Consider the following 17,752-nt stretch of genomic DNA (forward strand, 5'->3'; position numbering starts at 1 on the left):
CTGATGCCACATTTGAACACAGGATTTCCAATCTCTAGGCCTGGCTCTCAATCCACTGAGCTACTCGCCCCCTCAGTTCTTGAATCTTATAGATAAGAATAGTTCTTTGAACTCTGAGTAAGGTACTCATCAGGCATGACACTAAGCCAAATATATTCCATATATGCAATACAGGACTCTAAATAAATTTTTTCAACAAAAATGTTTTGCAAATATCTACCTTTCCAAAGCAAATAAAAAATGTAAAATGCTCATTTTATTTTACTACCTGGATTTTTAAAAAACCTCAAAATGGTAAATGTTCAATTATTTAACTTACTACCTATATTTTTTAAAAGAACTTCCTCTTACAAGATTTAACCAAGATCTTAAAATTTGTAAGCTGATAAAAATGTTTAATAATAATTTCCTAATATAACCTAGTCATTAAGATGCTGATTGATTAAATTCAATGACTCTCCATTGTAAAAATAGACTCAAACTCTGGATTTCAATTCCCAGAAGCCCTTGCTCCACTTCCCCAGAATGCTTTGAATTCTCACGTGGGCTGAGATCCGAAGGGATTTAACCTGATTGCAAAGGCTTTTGTGGTCTTTTGGACTTCCATTTTGGAGCAGACGTGGCTCCTTCCATAATGTAGGTGAGGTCTTGTCTAGGCCTCTCTGGCCTAGGCACATGTTTCTTATCCTGTATTTTCTTTAATCCTTAATCTTTAATAAACCTCATAAAAATATAATACTCCTTGCAGAGAGAAACTAAATTCTACCTGCCTCAGATGCCTCAGTCTCCCCTAAATTTTAATCTTTACACCATATAATAAAATACTTGGGTTTTTCAAGCTAAATAATCATGTACCACCTCCTTCCCTGAACAACTGCTGTCATATCAGTAGCAAAAGCACTCTGTAATACAAATTGCACTAAATACTGAGTCAGAGAGCCTGGATGTAAATCACAATTCTGCTATTTACTACCAATCTGACCTTGGACAAATCACTTAACCTATCTGGCCTTGTTTCCTCATTCTTAAAATGAGGAGTTTAGACTGTATTCCTTCTACAAGGGAGAAAAACATGAACATAAGAAATACAAACTATATACAATGGAAATACAAACTAATTTCAGAAGGAAACACTTAGAAGCAGGGTTACAATAAAGTTGTTTCAGGGAATTGAGAAGAGCTTATGAAGAAGGCGGTACTTAAGCTTCACCTTGAAAAGGGCACTAGGAAATCCAAGAGGCAAAAAGGAGAAGAGATTAGGGGAGCTTGTACAAAGAGATAGAAATACAGGTCTGTTTGGTAGAAACATAGGATGCATGGGGAGTAATGTAAACAAGTCTCACCAGGAGTACTTTATATTTTTTGTGTCATGGTTCCCCTTTGACACTTTGGTAAAGCCTATGAACCATTTCTCAGAATTATTTTTTTTAATGCATAAAATAAAATACTTTATATATTACAATAGAAACAAAACAATGATGAAAATAAAAATTTTAATATATCCATGGAATCCTTAGGTGACCACAGGTTAAGAAATGCTGGTCCAGAAAGGCAGGTTGAATTGATATTCTGAAGTGTTTTTAATGAAAGTGTTTTAAAGGATTTTGTTTCAGTCTGTTTCTAGGGAAGTTCAGTACCTCCCCGTCCTGGGTTGCTGACCTATCTGTCAACATTCTTCACATACCAGAGTTGTGACCATGAACATCAGTGAATGTCCTGTACTTCAATATAAGAAAGTGGATGGAGCATACCTGGGTTTCCTGCATGGGCATGGAGCTGGAGAGAGGTGAGGGGAGAGATAAAGATGCTGGTAGAATAGAGACACGTGGTCTAAGAACTTAAAGAGTAGGGAAGAGATTTCAATCTATGCTTATCTACCTTTTCTATTAATAAACTTTATGAAAAACAATAACTGGTAGATATATTAATTTTAATTATAACAGATGGCAACCACTGGAAAGGTTTATTTCAGATTCTTAAATTCGTCTGAGTGACTTTTGAGTAAGTGCTTAAGTAAGGGTAGGGGAATTTTAGTGCCACTGCTCATCTGACTTCATATATGAGACATGCCTTGACTGAGACAAAGAAACGGCAGTTTTCCTTTTTGCTCCGGCCACCTCCGATTGGATCTGATCGGTGAGACCTTCCCTCCCACATGATTCCCCCCCAATTCCTTTAGCTTAGATATGGGTGGGGCAGTAGTCCAAGCCTTTTGCTCAGATGGGAAGCAGCTCAGCCCAGTGTCTGCCTAACTTTTCCTGGCACAAAAATGCAGGCTTCTAGCTGCCCTGAGCCCAGTTCATGGAGGACTGTGAGTGCGGCCCGCAGGGGCTGCCAGGACAGCACAGAGTGTATTAGAGTAGGGAGGCCCTAAGACTCAGCCCCTCCACCCCACCACTTTGAAACTTGACAGTGAGGGGCTGGAGCACTGACTGAAGTGTTGGGAATGCCTGTGCTGCATTTTAAATTCTGCTTTCAATTAGGGGCAGTGAGGTGACTCAGTGGATTGAAAGCCAGACCTGTTGATGAAAGATCCTGGGTTAAAAATCTGGCACAGATTAAGTGAGTCACTGGCAGATAGGAACTCCCTCCCCAGTGCCTGCAACTTTTGAAAATGCATGGCTTCACCTCTGGGGGTTGGGAAAGGACTCCACATTTACAAGGAAGTTCTCTTGAATTTTCTTTCCTCCCTTCCCCCTTCAAACATTCCTTAGGACTGAGCAGAGAGGAATTTCTTTTTGGGATTCTTTTCTCTTCTCCCTTCCTCCCCTCAAACATTGCTTTAGACTGCTAAGCTTATCAAAAACCACACCTCTTTTTTTTTTCACTTCCTTTATCTCCCTGCCTTTTAGATGAGAACTAAACCCTCAAGTGTCTTACACACAGTTGTAATGCTACTCTGTGGAGAGAAATAAAACTGTGGGAAATTCAAAAGAAAATTCCTTTCCTCCTACTACTCTTCCTAGTGATCTAATAAAATTAAATTGAATACATTTAAATAAAAGACTTATTAATAGTTAAATGTTAATACTATTGAATTAAAAAGTAAAACCAAATTTCTAAAATTGAACAAAGCCAAAAGTAAATAAAATTAATTAAATGCAATATTAAAGAATAATTTTAGAACACAATAGTATTAATAATACTATCAATAACAATAATTTTCCAAAACCATTATTAGTCATCACCAACTATTATTGCTTATGAACAATAATTATTGATAATTGATACTCATTGTTTATGGTTAACTATTATTAATAATAATTACAATAAATATTAATTACAATAATTACAATAAATATATATTAATTATTAGTACTATTGCTATGCAACAATTATTTAGTTCCTTATATTAGCTTATTTTTTTAAAACCTATTTTCATTGCCTTCTACAATAACATTGAAGAAATTTGTGTCTCCATTTCTTCATGTTTTAGGAACATTTCATTGTATAAACTGATCATTTAGCAATATTCAGGCTAGCTTAAATAGGTAGATTAAGAAAGAGTAGACACTATGGGAAATACTGCAACAAATCAAGGAAGTCAGGAAATATTCCTCCAGATTCACCACAGCATAAAATTTTTAATTCTTAGGGTGATCCTCATCTTCCTATGGAGAATTGGATGACAAAGAAGGAAGCTAAAATTTTTTTCAAAGCCTGCATGGACATATCTTATACATGGCCAAAATATGGATCTTTTTTACTTCAAGATCTTAAAGGGTTTAAACTTAGCCATTAAAAACAAAGATTTTAAAGATTATAAATACTGGCTCTTGTGGGCATATCATGTTGATAAATTAACCATCCCCTCCAGTGAGGAAACCATTCTTTCTCTGGAACCAAAGCATTCTAGCTTAACTCCTTCAGTGAAATCTAGCAAGAAACATGCTCTATCATCCCACTTGGCCTGTGAGGTTTCTACTCATACTGACCTAAACCAGGACTTGAACCCCTCAACTCCTCTCTCTGTCAGACCTTGCTCATCACCCACTCCTGCCATCCCCTTTCCTCCCAATCTACCTCTCTACTCTCACTTACCATCCCACTACTCATACCCTCAAGTTTTCTCCTCACTACCCAGTGTCCCCTAACCTCACCTGTACCATCCCTACCCACCTTACCCTTTTTCCTACCCTCCACCTTCCCCTGACCGATCCCACCAACCATACTATGACTCATCCCCTAGAGCTCACCTATCCTACTCATCTCCATTCTGCCTCCAGTCCCACCCTCTCTCGTATCTACCCTGCCCTCAGCTCCACCCCCATTCCTCTCCTCCCCACACCTGATCTTTTCACCCTGCCACCCCACCCCAACCAGCCCTTCCCCCTCCATTCATCCACTCAACCCACTTCCCTTACTAGCCTCACTATGACCCACTCCATTGAAATCCAGAAAACAGGTCAAGCAGCAGTTACCACAGATGATTCAAATAAAATTCCTTTCCCCTCTAAGCGATGTTCCTACTTATGACAGATGGGGAGATTTAGTAAATATTAGACATCATATACCTTTCTCTCCACAGGACATTGAGGTTCAAAGAAAAAACATCTCCTTATAAATCTGAGCCTGTGGTGGTGATAAATAAGGTTGAAAGCATTTTCCGCACCTATAACTTCACATGGATTGACGTGAAAGATTTGCTCCAGGCCTTGCTAATGGAAAGAGAAGAAATAAGATTCTTTCTCTTATTAATCAGGCCCAGGGAGAGGGAACAACTCATTGGCCAACTGAAGATCCCAAATGGGATCCAAATTCAGAGCAAGATTACTTACAACTATGCCAGGTTAAAAAATGCATTGCTAAAAGCTATGAGAGCTTGTTCTGATAGGTCTGGTACATGGACTAAATTCAAGAATCTTAAACAGGACAATTAAAACCTCTCTCAGTTTATAAATAGGCTTATTGAGCTGGGAGGGAGGTACATAGAATTGGATCTTGACAGGGGAAAGGGATATTAGACAAATCAGAACACAATTTGTAAAAACAGTTGTAAGGTAGTTAGGAATTATTTTATGACTAGCTGTCCAAACTGGCCTAATATGAACCTTGAAGAATTGAAAAGAGTGGCAGTTTATGCTTTTGAGGGATATAAGGAAAAGAAAGAGAATGCTGATTTAATGGAAACATTAAGGAAGGAAATAAAGGGATTACCTGCTAAGCAGGGAGAAAAGGATAAAGAGAATGCTAAATTAGTGGATTCATTAAAGAAGGAAATAAAAGAATTAACCAAAACAGCTGGAAAGGCAAAGCAAGGAGAGGTCATAGCTCCCTTACAAGAATCCACAAAAGAACTACTAACATATTATTTTTGTGGAAAGGTTGGTCATGTAATTATGAATTGTAAGAAGAGAAATCAGGAATATAGGAATAGAAACTTTAGGAATATTGATAGGAAGAATACTAATTCAAATGAAGAAATCAAAATACACCCAAACACCTGTACTCAGCATGGGAACCCCCCTCAGTATGGGAGACCACAGAGATGTGGACAAAGAAACTGTGATGAGTGATGGTACTTGGGAGGGGAAGGAACCTCAAAGGCAAGTGAATTTTAAGCCTTTACAGACCCCACTATCTTATTATCTGTTGTTCCCTTGCCCCAGAATGAAAGTCTCTGTAACACGAGTCTAAATACAAGATGCATGTAATTTACTGTTAACCACTTCATAAGTTATCAAAATTGAAATATTCTGTTATATTGTCTTTATTTGTACCTCCCCTATGATTATACTGAAGAAAATATCATTCTAAAAGCCCATAAACAGCCTTTTCTTTTTTTGCAACCTATATACATGTTTTGGAGAATATGATTATCTAATAATTTAAATTGATTTTAATGGGTCTTCAAAAGGGATTCTCTGATATCTGGGGGCATACCTACCTCTGACTGATCATTTGCCTGCCTCTGAGTTGTTTGTAACAAGCTGTAAGGGTCCATTTGTAGTTGAAGTGGAGTGCAATGTCATTGTTCCATTCTCCCATCTCTGCATTTATTAAACATGTAATGGATAACACATCTGAAGTGATTTTCACTTTTTAATCCTTGGCTCAACATGAAAATGGGTGGGACATATGGGAGACAGTTCTGTTACACTGTTACAGTCTCATATCAAGAGTGTGGGAGGTGCCCAAATGGCTTAGTTTACCCTGTGATGTGTTGTAATCTCATCCAGGAGATGGGAGTGATTTTTCCTGTGAAGCCTAGTAGCCTCAAAATGTATTTATTTTGTAACTCTTCAACTTATTCTATCCTTCCACCAGAATAATATAGATTCTTGGTGACATTTTAGACCCAAAAGGTATTCATCAGCAGTACAGAGGTTTGTGTTTTGTTTTGTTTTATTTTGTTTTTCTGGTTTCTCCCACCAAGTTTTGGAATGATGGTAATAATAAACTTTGTTAAAAATATCTCATCCAAGGTTGAAAGATTGACTAAATCAGTAGAACATGTGATAAATATCCATGAGCTACAAAGGTTTTTAAATGTCATACAGCACATAACTACATAAAAAGTCATGTGAATCCTAAAGATAGAGGGTTTGTTTGCTATTAATTATTAAATGGGCTCTCATAATTTGGGGGATTTTGATACTTCTTGGAATCTGTATTAGGGTTTTACCTGGTGAAAAAATTATATACACTCATACTGTAGATCCTGGCCAAGTTAAAAGGGATATAAATCTCATTTTTGAGTGAACAACCTCTGTGTTATGCCCCTGCTTGGCTAACACATTGTCACATAGTATATGAACTACAAAATTATGATTTTTAAAATTATTTTTCTTTATATTTGCAATAAGATATATGATTTTTTTTCCTATCCTTGGTAGTACTTGAAGTACATGAAATCAGTATTAATGTTTTTCACTTGAAGATAAAGTTTACAGTATAAGTTTACAGTTTCTATTGGCCCTAATAACTATGCATACCCAAAAGCTTTAGACTATGGAACCCTGCCATGTATTGATAAATGTTATGGGATTTTGTTTAATGATTGTGTCTGATTCCAGGAGAAGAGAACAAAAGAGCCACTATCCAGTGCCAAGTAGCAAAGGTCAAAAAGGACCAAACCAATCCAAGGAAGATTGTTGAACTTCTATGACAATGTGAAAGGACTTGTACCTAATGTGAGACTCAAGGTTGCAGCTCTTGACATATGTTAAGATGCAGGACTCTTTGTACCACACTCCTTGTGCAACAGTCTGTCAAGTACCTCAGTTTGGCTATCATCCTGGTTCCTGACAGTGAAGGTAAAATCAGACCAGGGAATGATTTTTCCCATTTGCTGCTGAAATCTAGTCCCTTCTCTCTTATAGTTTGGCAATTTTCTGTAGTTCTGGCTGCAACTGGGTAAAATACTATATTATTATCCTAAAGGCTTGTGGGACATAAGTCACTTTAATTGAAGCTTCCCTGTGATTCAAGAACCTGTTGCAGGGTTGCTGTTTTTTTACTCAGAATTTTATTTTTTATTTTTTATCATTTCTGTACTTATTTTTATACAGAATTTAATTTTTGCTCTTTAATTTAGAATTTTTTGGGGGGGTTGGATGTTTTTCTTTTGAAAATTGTTTCATATGCCTCATAACTCAGCCATGTATCCCAGGGTGATTCTGGTGTTGGTCAACATCCTCCTTGGGGGAGGGGAGTGTAATTATTCTAAAATCCAAGATTTGAAATTTTTTTGGAGAAATTTCAGGAAAAGAAACTTGCCAACATCCCAAATCAAGAAAGCGGACGCTTTTGGAGAAGGTGCTCTAAAGATGTCTGAAGAAGCCACACACTGCATCAGAAGATCCAGAATGAACTTTGGGATAAAATGAACTGAACTGAAGAGAGTTGAACATATTTATTCTGAATGTAAATTCTTATGCCAAAGGAGACTGCCCCCTAATTGGCATTTTGTCAATGCATCTATCAATCAGGTTTTGTATTTTTCCTCTCATATTTCCCTCTTATCTCTAATTATTATAACTTCAGAAAGTGCAATATTGTATGTGCCTTTAGCTGGAAGATAATTAGAGGTATAAGATAGTTATATTTAAATGATCCACTAGGCAGACTGGTCTCCCAAAGGATCACAGTGGGGTTTATGTTGAGGGAAGTTCATCCCCTCCCCCTCCTGTGTTGCTGACCTATCTGTCAACATTCTTTACATACTAGAGTTGTGTCCATGAACATCTGTGAATGTCCTGTATGTCAATATAAGATATATTATAAGAAAGTGGATGGAGCATACTTGGGCTTCCTGCATGGACATGGGGCTGGAGAGAGAGGTGAGGGGAAAGATAAAGATGCTAGTAGAATAGAGACACGCAGTCTGAGAACTTAGAGTAAGGAAGAGATTTAAATCTATGCTTATCTACTTTTTCTATTAATAAACTGTATGGAAAATAATAACTGATAGATATGTTCATTTTAATTATAACAAATATAAAAGCAACTGGAAACCACTGAATTTCTTAAGCAGAAGAGTATCATGAACGCTGTGCTCTAGGAATATCAATTTGGAAGTTATATAGAAGAAGGAAGAGGGAATCAAGGACTTGAGACAGGAAGATCAACTAGGAAGTTACTGAAATAAGTCTAGGTAAAGGTGATAGAGGCCTGAAGTAGTACAACTGTGAATGACCATGCTCTCTTAATTTCTAAATCTGATTTTTTTCTTTTCTTCTCTAATACTGCTGGCTACCCCTCCCTCCTAGATACTTTACCCTCTCTGGCTTTTTATAACATTACCCTTTCTAGGTTCTCATCCCACCTGATTTGTTTCCCAATCTCCTTTTCCAGTACATCAACCAGATAATTTTCAACTGTGGGTGTTCCCCCAAGGCTCTGTCCTGGGACTTCGTTTTCTTTCTCTACATGAGTGGTTCCTAACCTTTTTTGTGTCACGGACCTCTCTTGGTAGTCTGGTGAAGGTCTGAGTCCATTCTCAGAATTTTTTTAAATGCATAAAATTAAACTACATAAGATTACAAAACCAATTATGCTTGAAAATATTTTTAGTGAATTCACAGATCCTAGATCAAGAAATCCTTATTCTACACTGTATCTCAATGTCTGTTCAATTCCCATGGGTTTAATTATCATCTCTATGAAGGTGACTCAAAGATTTATAGATACAGTCCTAATCTTTGAGCTTCAGTCCCACATCTCAAACAGCCTTTTGGATATCTTAAACTGGATGTGCCATAAACATCTAAAATTCAACAGGTCCAAACAGAACTCATTATCTTTCTCTACTAACCCCTTACCCCTTTCAAATTTCCCTATTTTTGTTGAAAGAATCAGCATTTCAGTATCTTTGTTGTTGGTAGTCTTAATATTTGGTTGGTAACCTTAATGTTTATTTTCATTGTCTCCTCATTCTCCTTAACTCCATATATCCAATAAGTTTCCCAATCTTGACATTTCTGTCTTTACAACATCTCTCATATTTAATCATAATTCTTTTCACACAGTTACCACATTAAAGCTTTCATCACTTCTGGAGTGGATTAGTGTGTTAACATGGAAATCTGGAAATCCCCAGTTTATATAGTTTGAAGGTAGAAACCCCAGATTTTTGACCTTGTCACAGGAGAGGTCCTTCCCCCCCCCCCCACCCAGGGAAGGTCCCACTTCACCAGACAATAGACATCCACTTCAGGTGGGGAGGTAAACCCCATCTGAAGTCAAGTAGCTCTTTTGTCTCCAGAAGCCTTTCCCAGTATATCACACCCTCCTTCCGAGGATCGAACTTGGGACCTTCAGCTTGTGAGACTGATGAGCTACCTACTGCGCCAAAGCTGAAGATAAACTCCCAGATAAACTCCTTACTTCAAGTCAGCCCATTCCAATCCATTCTCCTCATAGCTGCCAAAGTAATTCTCCTTAAGCACAGATTGACTATATTACTCTCCTTTCTCAAATTCTAGTGGCTCCCTATTAACTCTCAGATAAATTTCTTTCTTTTGATCCCTTCACAACCTGATCTCCTTCCACCCTTCTGATCTTTCAACACACTACATTATCTATTAATACTGACCTACTTGCTATTCTTTGCATATTCCATCATTCAATTCCATGTCTTTTTACTGGTCATTTCCTATGCTTGGATTTAGGGTTTTCATTTCCTCCTCATATCTAACTCATCAAATACTTCTCTTCCTTCAAGGGACAATTCAGACATCACCATCTACTACATGCCTTTCCTTCAAAGGCCAACACTCTCCTACCCAAATAACCTGCTATTTAACTATTTTTCTTTGTATTTATTCTCTTTATATTTAATGTCTAAATACTTATGTCGATTTAACTCCCCCATCAAGATCTAAATTCCTCAAGAATAAGGGGTTTTTTGTTGTTGGTTTATGTTTGTTTGTTTTTTTACAGTGTCTAACATGTTAATTGGCACATAGGAAGCAAATTTTAAAATGCTTGTTGATTGAAAATAAATGTGAGAGATGTGAGACATTCTAGAGGTACAATGGATAGATCTTGGTCAATGACTGGACACAGATTCAAAAAACAGCAATACTGAAAGAGATCTAGTACCTAAAGTTCTAGATCATGAGCAATCTATTTTCAGATCTTAATAGGTTTTTCTACTTTGCCTTTAAGTTGTCTCTTGTATCTTTAAAGGAAAAAAAAGTTTGCCTTGTATAACTATTATCCTATTATTTGTCTTCTTGTTATGACTCCGTGTTTAAATTAGTCTGCTTTTATCTGAATGATCTTTTTTTCTGACACTCTTCAATTTGGATTCTACCTATATACTCACCTTAATGAAACTACTCTCTAGAATATTTATCAATGTGTCAAACTCCCTGGCCAGCAAAGCTCCTAAGTACTGCTGGAGCCAGATCTTAGTCTGGTCCCATGTAACTGGGAAATATTTAACCAAATGGATAAAAATGCAATACTATATAGATAATGCTAATTTGTGATTTTCTAATAAACCCGGGGGGGGGGGGGGATCCTCTATTTGAATGTGGCAGCATTGCTATAACTTCCTATTTCCTAAATTAAGAACTTTTCCTTCGTTTTCCCTCTCTACAATTCCTCTGCAGCAATTGCCACAGTTGGTCAACCTACTCTAATTAATGGAGTTTAATCGATGTAATGGAGTGTCAAATATTGTCAATCCCACATATTCTGGTTCTCCTACTTCTGATCCATCCTCTTCTCTATTTGGCTGGTTCTTCTTCCTCCCATATCCCAAATCTGGAGCTCTTCTCAAAGCTCAGGCACTAGTCTTCTTCTGTAGTCTCTACACTCTCCTCTGTGGATATCTCTCATCTACTTACAAGGAAAATAAATATTCTTCTTTAGCCTGTCCTCTATTTCAAACTACAATCCCATTTCTTAAATTGTCTGGACATTTCCACTTTAGTCCCATTATTTAAAACTCAAAATCTCTAAAGTCAGCTTTTTATTCCTTCCCAATGTTCTAATTGCATTGGTACCTGTTTATGTGCTTTTCCCCCCCTTCCACTTAGACTTTAAACTAAGATCTTTGTATCAGAAACTCTCATGAGTTCTCTTCCCACCCCCAACAGTCTCTAAGACTACATATTATGCATAGCAGGTACTAGGTAACTGATAAAATGATTACAAAAAATGTTATATAGGTTTGTAACAGAGGCAACATGGAGTTGGGGAAAGTGGTTTGGATTTAGAATCAGAGGACTTCTACTCTGACTTATTACTACCCTCAGTGACCTCAAAACAAGTCATTTCACTTCTTAGGGTCTCCATTTACTCATGTGTAAAATGAAAGGGATTAAATTAATGATCTTTATAGAGTCCATCCAAGTTCTAAATCTAAGACCCTCATCTACAAAATGAGTTAACTTAATCTCTAAGGAGCTTTTCAGTTCTAACATTCTATTCTTAAGTGAAATCACATCATGAATGAAATACTTGAATGATTTTAGTAACTAGTCAGAATCAAAATAACAAAAGCCACTGAGATTTTTTTCTCTTGTGTTTTATCAAAAGTTTCACTGCACTGTAGGTAGCAAATTTATTCCAATCCTTTACCAGTACAATGTTGTTATTCAGACATGTCCAACTCCTAATAACCCCATTTGGGGTTTTCTTGGCAGATACTGGAGTGGTTTACTATTCCCTTCTCCAGTTCTTTTACAAATGAGGAAACTGAGACAAACAGGATTAAGGTCACAAAACCAGAAAGTGTCAGAGGTCAGATTTGAACTCAGGAAAATGGGCCTTCCTGACTCCAGGTTCTATGCACTATCTAATCACTATACCACCTATTAGCTCAAAAGAAACAGGTTACACCAAGATCTAATGAGATAATCACTACTCTGAAAATCTATGCCATAATTTGGATAATTTTTCCCATGTTACTTTTGGGGGAAACTTCACTGGCTATGACAGCTAATTTCTTCCATATAAGCAGCAATAAAATTTGACATTTATTCAAATTATTTTCAAAATGGAACACTGTCATATTTTCTAATACTATTTATTTTGTACCTAAAAGCTTCTTACCCCCTTTAAAATGATAATTTAAACAACCCTATGTAAAGGGGTATATACACATAATCAGTAATTCCTCTAAAATCCTTATCTTTTGTATTAGTGTCAATTCTAAGGTAGAAGAAAGGCAGCAAGGGCTGGGCAATCAGAATTCAGTGACTTGCCTGGGGTCACAGTGCAATAAAGGCTATATTAAAACTCAGGTCCTCCTAACTCCAGGCCTGGTTCTCTATCCACCTGGCTACCCCATGAGCTCAGTAATTTTAAACAACACTTCTTTCAAATTGCTTGACAAATGTGATAAGCTTCTTTATTCTTCTATGCAATGAAGTGCAAAGTCCAAAGTAGATCTAGTTGCCAAGTCGTCTAAAATAATTAAAATATAAGACATTTGGAGCTTCAACCTCAAACGAAAAGAATAGGAAATATTTTGATATTCGAATTTGCACTCCTTTCCACAGTAAGGCAGAACCACATTAAGGAAGCAGTTGGAGGGCTGGAGGGAGGGTTGGAGGTGGGTAAGTACCCCATGGCAGTCATGATCTGTGGTCTGGTGCACACCCTGCTTTTTTCAAGCCACTTATATTTTTAAAAGCATTAATTCTGGGATAAAAAAAAGACTGATACCTAAATCATCTAGCGTAGGAGGAAGAAAAAAAGGTTGTCCCCCTGCTGAAGGAGCAAGGAACTTTAAAACAAGATTAGTTTGAAAATAAGCTTTGAGTAAAGTTCGCATTTCCTCTGCTCGATTCAAGCACAAGCTGACCGAGTTTGTTTTTCCCAAGCTAGGTCACTTAAAAAAAAAAATCACAACTCAATTCTCCAGTTTCAAAGTTAGAGACCTAGTCTACAGGACCCCTAACCGTAACCTGTGTGTAGAGTCACAGCACGTGACAATCATTTTCTGGATCTGTGGGGACACAGGAGCCTTATAAAAGGAAAGGGCGGGGAAGGGGGGAAGGAAGGGTTGCCCAGGCCAAAGTCAGGAACTCTGGGTGCAGCATCCTTGAAGGCAGGTGGTGCCACCACGTAAGCCAACCGATCATATATCCACGGAGGGCCTAGCTCTGGCCTCACCCCTCCAGGTCCTCAGATCAACACCCTCATGCAGGCCCAAACACCCCTCACCCACAGCTCGGCCTGGCGGGGCGGGGTGGACCTCCCTTCCCCAGGCGGGCTCGTTCCCCAAGCAGCCCCCCAGGTCGCCCCTCACCAGTCGCTAGATGAAACAGCGCCGGCGGTCTCCACAGGGTCTGCACTCAGTGGACCGGGCACACATCCTCAGTGACAACAACAAGGGAACCTGAAGAGCGCCAGCGGAGCCAGTTCCCAGTGCCCTGTCCGGAGACTCCGGCTGCGGCCAACTGCGATGACCCTCAAACAGCAATCAGAGCCGAAGAGGCGCTGGACCGAAGGAAAGGAGAGACAGCGTAAAGGGGGAGGGGCCCCACCCTGAAACAAGGCGGGCGCCGATTGGCTGTGGCTCGCGGACGCCTCTTGAGGATTGGCTGAACGGTGGCCAAGTTTCCCCGGGCCGCGGCCGTTTCCTTTACCCCGCGCCTCCTCCAGGTCCTCCTCGCGCCCTTCCCCCACAGGACTCCCAGCTGCCTCTGATTGACCCTGACCCTGACCCCAGTGCAGCTCCTGCTTCGCGGGTGGAAAGGACTTAGAGGAACTTAATGCAAAGAAATTGAGGCTGAAGTGGCCCAAGAGGGACTGGCTCACTCAGGGCTCCACGTCCCGGCCCAGGTAGTCTAGCTCCTTCACAGCCCCTGAGGTCAATCGCCCCGCCCCCCAAAGAGTGGACCTGGGGAACCGAATCTGGCCCCGGGAGGGGGAGGAGCGGGCGCCCACGTGGCGGGGACTTTACTTCTTCCTTTCTCCCGAGGCGGTCGCACCTCCTGAGCCCTTTGGCTCGACGCGCACGGGTCACCCTAGGGCCACGGACATCCTCTTCCTGCAGTGTCACCGTGCCTGTCCTGGAGCCCTGGAACACCACCCAGTTAAGCTATGTGTCATTCCCTGGTTTGACCTGTCAGCAGTGGTGACCGCCTCCGAGGAGGCGGGTTTTGGACACGTCCCTGCCCAGTCTATTGCCACGTTAGGGCTGCCTAGCTGCCGTGCCCCGTCAAAAAAGAGTAGAGACCAAGAACTGGAAGGCACTTCAGAAGCCATATGGGCCAAACTCACTCATATGAGGAAACTCACAAATGAGGAAACTGAGACCGTGTGAAGTTAAATGACTTGTCCATAATAATATAGAATGTCTTCTGCCTGTTGATTTGATAATTTCTGAAGGTCACGCAGAAAGAGTCAGAGGTGGGATTTGAATTCAGTTCCTCCAACTCCAGTGTCCAGAGATGGGTTTTTGTCATGTTACCTGCCATTCTGGGTTTTATTTCCATTTCATCTAACTGCCATCTAATATTGAGGTTTTGAGATACGAAGGAAAATGCCTGGGACTATTTCCACTTCTAGGGCTAATGGGACTGGCCTCCACCCATTTCTTACCTTTATTTTTTTTTGGTTGCCCCTTTTTTCTAATTGTCTTGTTCATTTCAGTGCCTGAACCAGGGTGGTGATGGGTCAACTAAGAGAAAGGGATATACATATTTTTGTATATATGAGAAATGTATAAACAAGTTAAGGACTAGTGTTAAGTTAGGGAAAGATATAAAATTAAATGAAAGACATAAGAATAGTAATTTGATATGAAAGGAAAACTTTAGGAGTTGGCTGGCACAGACACCTGAATATATGACTGATTAATTACCATCCTTGGGGAAATCACTTGACCTTTCCAGGTTTCAGATGCTTCATCTGTAAACTGAGAGGTTTGGAATAGTTTTTCCACTCTTTTAAGCCCTCTGCAATCAGACTTCCAACCTCATCACCTCATCATTCAACTGAAACTGCTTTCCCCAAAATTACCAATAATCTCTTGCATGCCAAATCCAATGGCCTCTTCTTTCCTCATTCTTTTTTAATCTCTGCTATGCTATTGATCATCTCCTTTTGAGGTAATACGTCCTCTAGATTTTTTTTGTAACATTATTCTCTCCCTTAGTTTTAACTCCTACTATATGAACTTGCTTCACTATTCTCCTACACTCTCTTAGACTTTTCTTTTTGCTTTCTATTCCATATTCTCTCTCCTCCTGATCTCATCAGTTCCTGTGACTTCAATTATTATCTCTATGGAAATGATTCCAAGATCATTATACCCAGAACTAGTTTTTCTTCTGAGTTCTGGTCCTAAAGTACCAACTGTCTTTTGGACATCTCAAACAGAATCATTTTATTTTCCCTCAATACCTTTTTTTCAAATTTCCTCATTATTGTCCAGGGAAGCACCGTCCTCCCAGTCACTCTATTTCACAACTTTGGAGTCATCCTCAACTCTTCATTCACACTCACCACATATCTCTGTCAAGATTTTCCATTTCTACCTTAACAATATTTCTCATATATGACCCCTTCTCTCCACATAATCACTGTCCTAGTTCATGCCCTCATCACCTCTAGCCTGGACTAGTGTACTAACCTTCTAATTGTCTCCCCTCTGCCTCTCCATGGTAACTCTCCCCCCATTCTAATCTATCCTTAGCTACCAAACTGATTTTTAAGTATAGGTGTGACTTTGTCATTCTCTAGTTTATAAACTCCAGGGACTTCCTGTTACCTACAAGATTAAATATAAAGTTCTTTGGTATTTAAAAATGTACTCCCACATTCCTAGTCTTCTTAGCCTTTACTCCCCTCTACATACTCTACAATCCTGCTACATTGGCCTATTTGCTGCTTTCCTGTACAGAACATTAAATTCTGTATGTAATGTTTTGCTTTTGCTCTGGTTAACTCACATGCCTGAAATTTACTCCCTCCTCTTACTTTCCCTGGCTTCCTTCAAGACTCATCTCAAATCCAATCTTTGCTGGAGACATTTTAGAAACCACCAGCTGCTGGTACTATCTTCTCTGAGACTGACTTCAGTCTAATCTATTTATTTTAATGGACCTAGTTATTTCATATATCTTCTCCATTAGAATGTGAGCTTCTTGAGAGTAGAGACTATCTTTGCCTTTCTTTGTATCCCTAGCATGAAACACAATGCCTGAAACATTAAGTACATAATAAGTGCTAATTGGAGAGAATAGTTATTTTCTGTGCCAGGCACTGTGCTAAGCACTTTGTAAATATCTAATTTGATCCTCACAACAACTCTAAGGTAAGTGTTCATATTATCTCCATTTCACAATTCTGAAATGTAAGCAGACAATTGTGAAGTGACTTGCCTAAGGTTGTACAATTAGAAAGTGAGGCTGGACTGAGCTTATTGACTATAATCAAATATTCAAGTGCCTGCTATGTATGGGTACCATGTTAGGTATTAGAAATATTTTTAAAGTTGCTGCCCTCAGGAAGTGTACATCCTTTTTATAACCCCTATTATCCATTGTAACCTTAAATCTACAATGCTATGATAAATGCAAGAACTACTTTTAAAAAATTTCTGTAATACTAGCAAAATTATATGTATTACATTCCAGTTCAATAAATATTTACTGAATGTCTAGACCTAGACTAGGTTTAAAGGATGATACAGAAGTAATAAGTGGCTCTACACAAGAGAAATTTACTTTTTAGAATTATTCTAGATGAGATAAATTTTGTTTATCTTAAATACTTGAGAACAACACAGTATATAATTCACAATAATAGCACAGTACCTAATTCAGGATAATCACAAGCTCAAAATGCATGGTTAAAGCAATTAAATGTTCAAAAGGAGGGAATTGTGTATAACAAATAGAACTATCAAATTATAGTTAGAAGGAGATGAGACTTGAAATGGATCTTGACTGATTGGACTTCCATAGGAAATAGAAAGGAATAGGGGACTCCAGGTAGAGGAAATAGTATAATTAAAAAATATGTAGAAACTGTCATTACATCAAATAATAGAGATAGTGAGTATATAGTTATAAAAGTGAGACAATCTCTTTCTCAAATCCTTTTGGGGGAGGGGCAATAATAAGGTAAAAAATAACACATTTACAGATATGTAAATACAGGGTATATAATTGTAACAGTAAGCAATTATTGATGGGCCTAAACAATTGAGAAACTGTATTCATACTCCATACGCAAAGGAATAGACTCTCAATTCTGGACAAAGACATCCAATCGAAATGGGTTCAGTTCTAGGCGAGCCTCACTTTATATTCTTAAGTTCTCTAACTACTGTAAAGGATAA

General features: G+C 38.7%; 1 protein-coding gene across 2 annotated transcripts in view; it reads right to left on the reverse strand.

Moving 5' to 3' along the window:
* The window catches only part of IBTK (inhibitor of Bruton tyrosine kinase), a 107,414-nt gene extending 92,873 nt beyond the window's left edge, over positions 1–14,541 (reverse strand). Inside the window, exons 1-2 of one of the 2 annotated variants that reach the window (XM_007484255.3) lie at positions 14,394–14,541; positions 13,709–13,899 (exon numbers count right to left, since the gene is read on the reverse strand). The gene's annotated coding sequence lies outside the window, so the exon portion shown is untranslated. Of the gene's footprint in view, positions 1–13,708; positions 13,900–14,365 lie in introns of both variants that reach the window. The other variant, XM_001375435.5, reaches the window with a different exon arrangement.
* Positions 14,542–17,752: the final 3,211 nt, after the last annotated feature.

This window comes from Monodelphis domestica, chromosome 2, assembly GCF_027887165.1.
Source record: "Monodelphis domestica isolate mMonDom1 chromosome 2, mMonDom1.pri, whole genome shotgun sequence".
NCBI classification, from domain to species: domain Eukaryota; kingdom Metazoa; phylum Chordata; class Mammalia; order Didelphimorphia; family Didelphidae; genus Monodelphis; species Monodelphis domestica.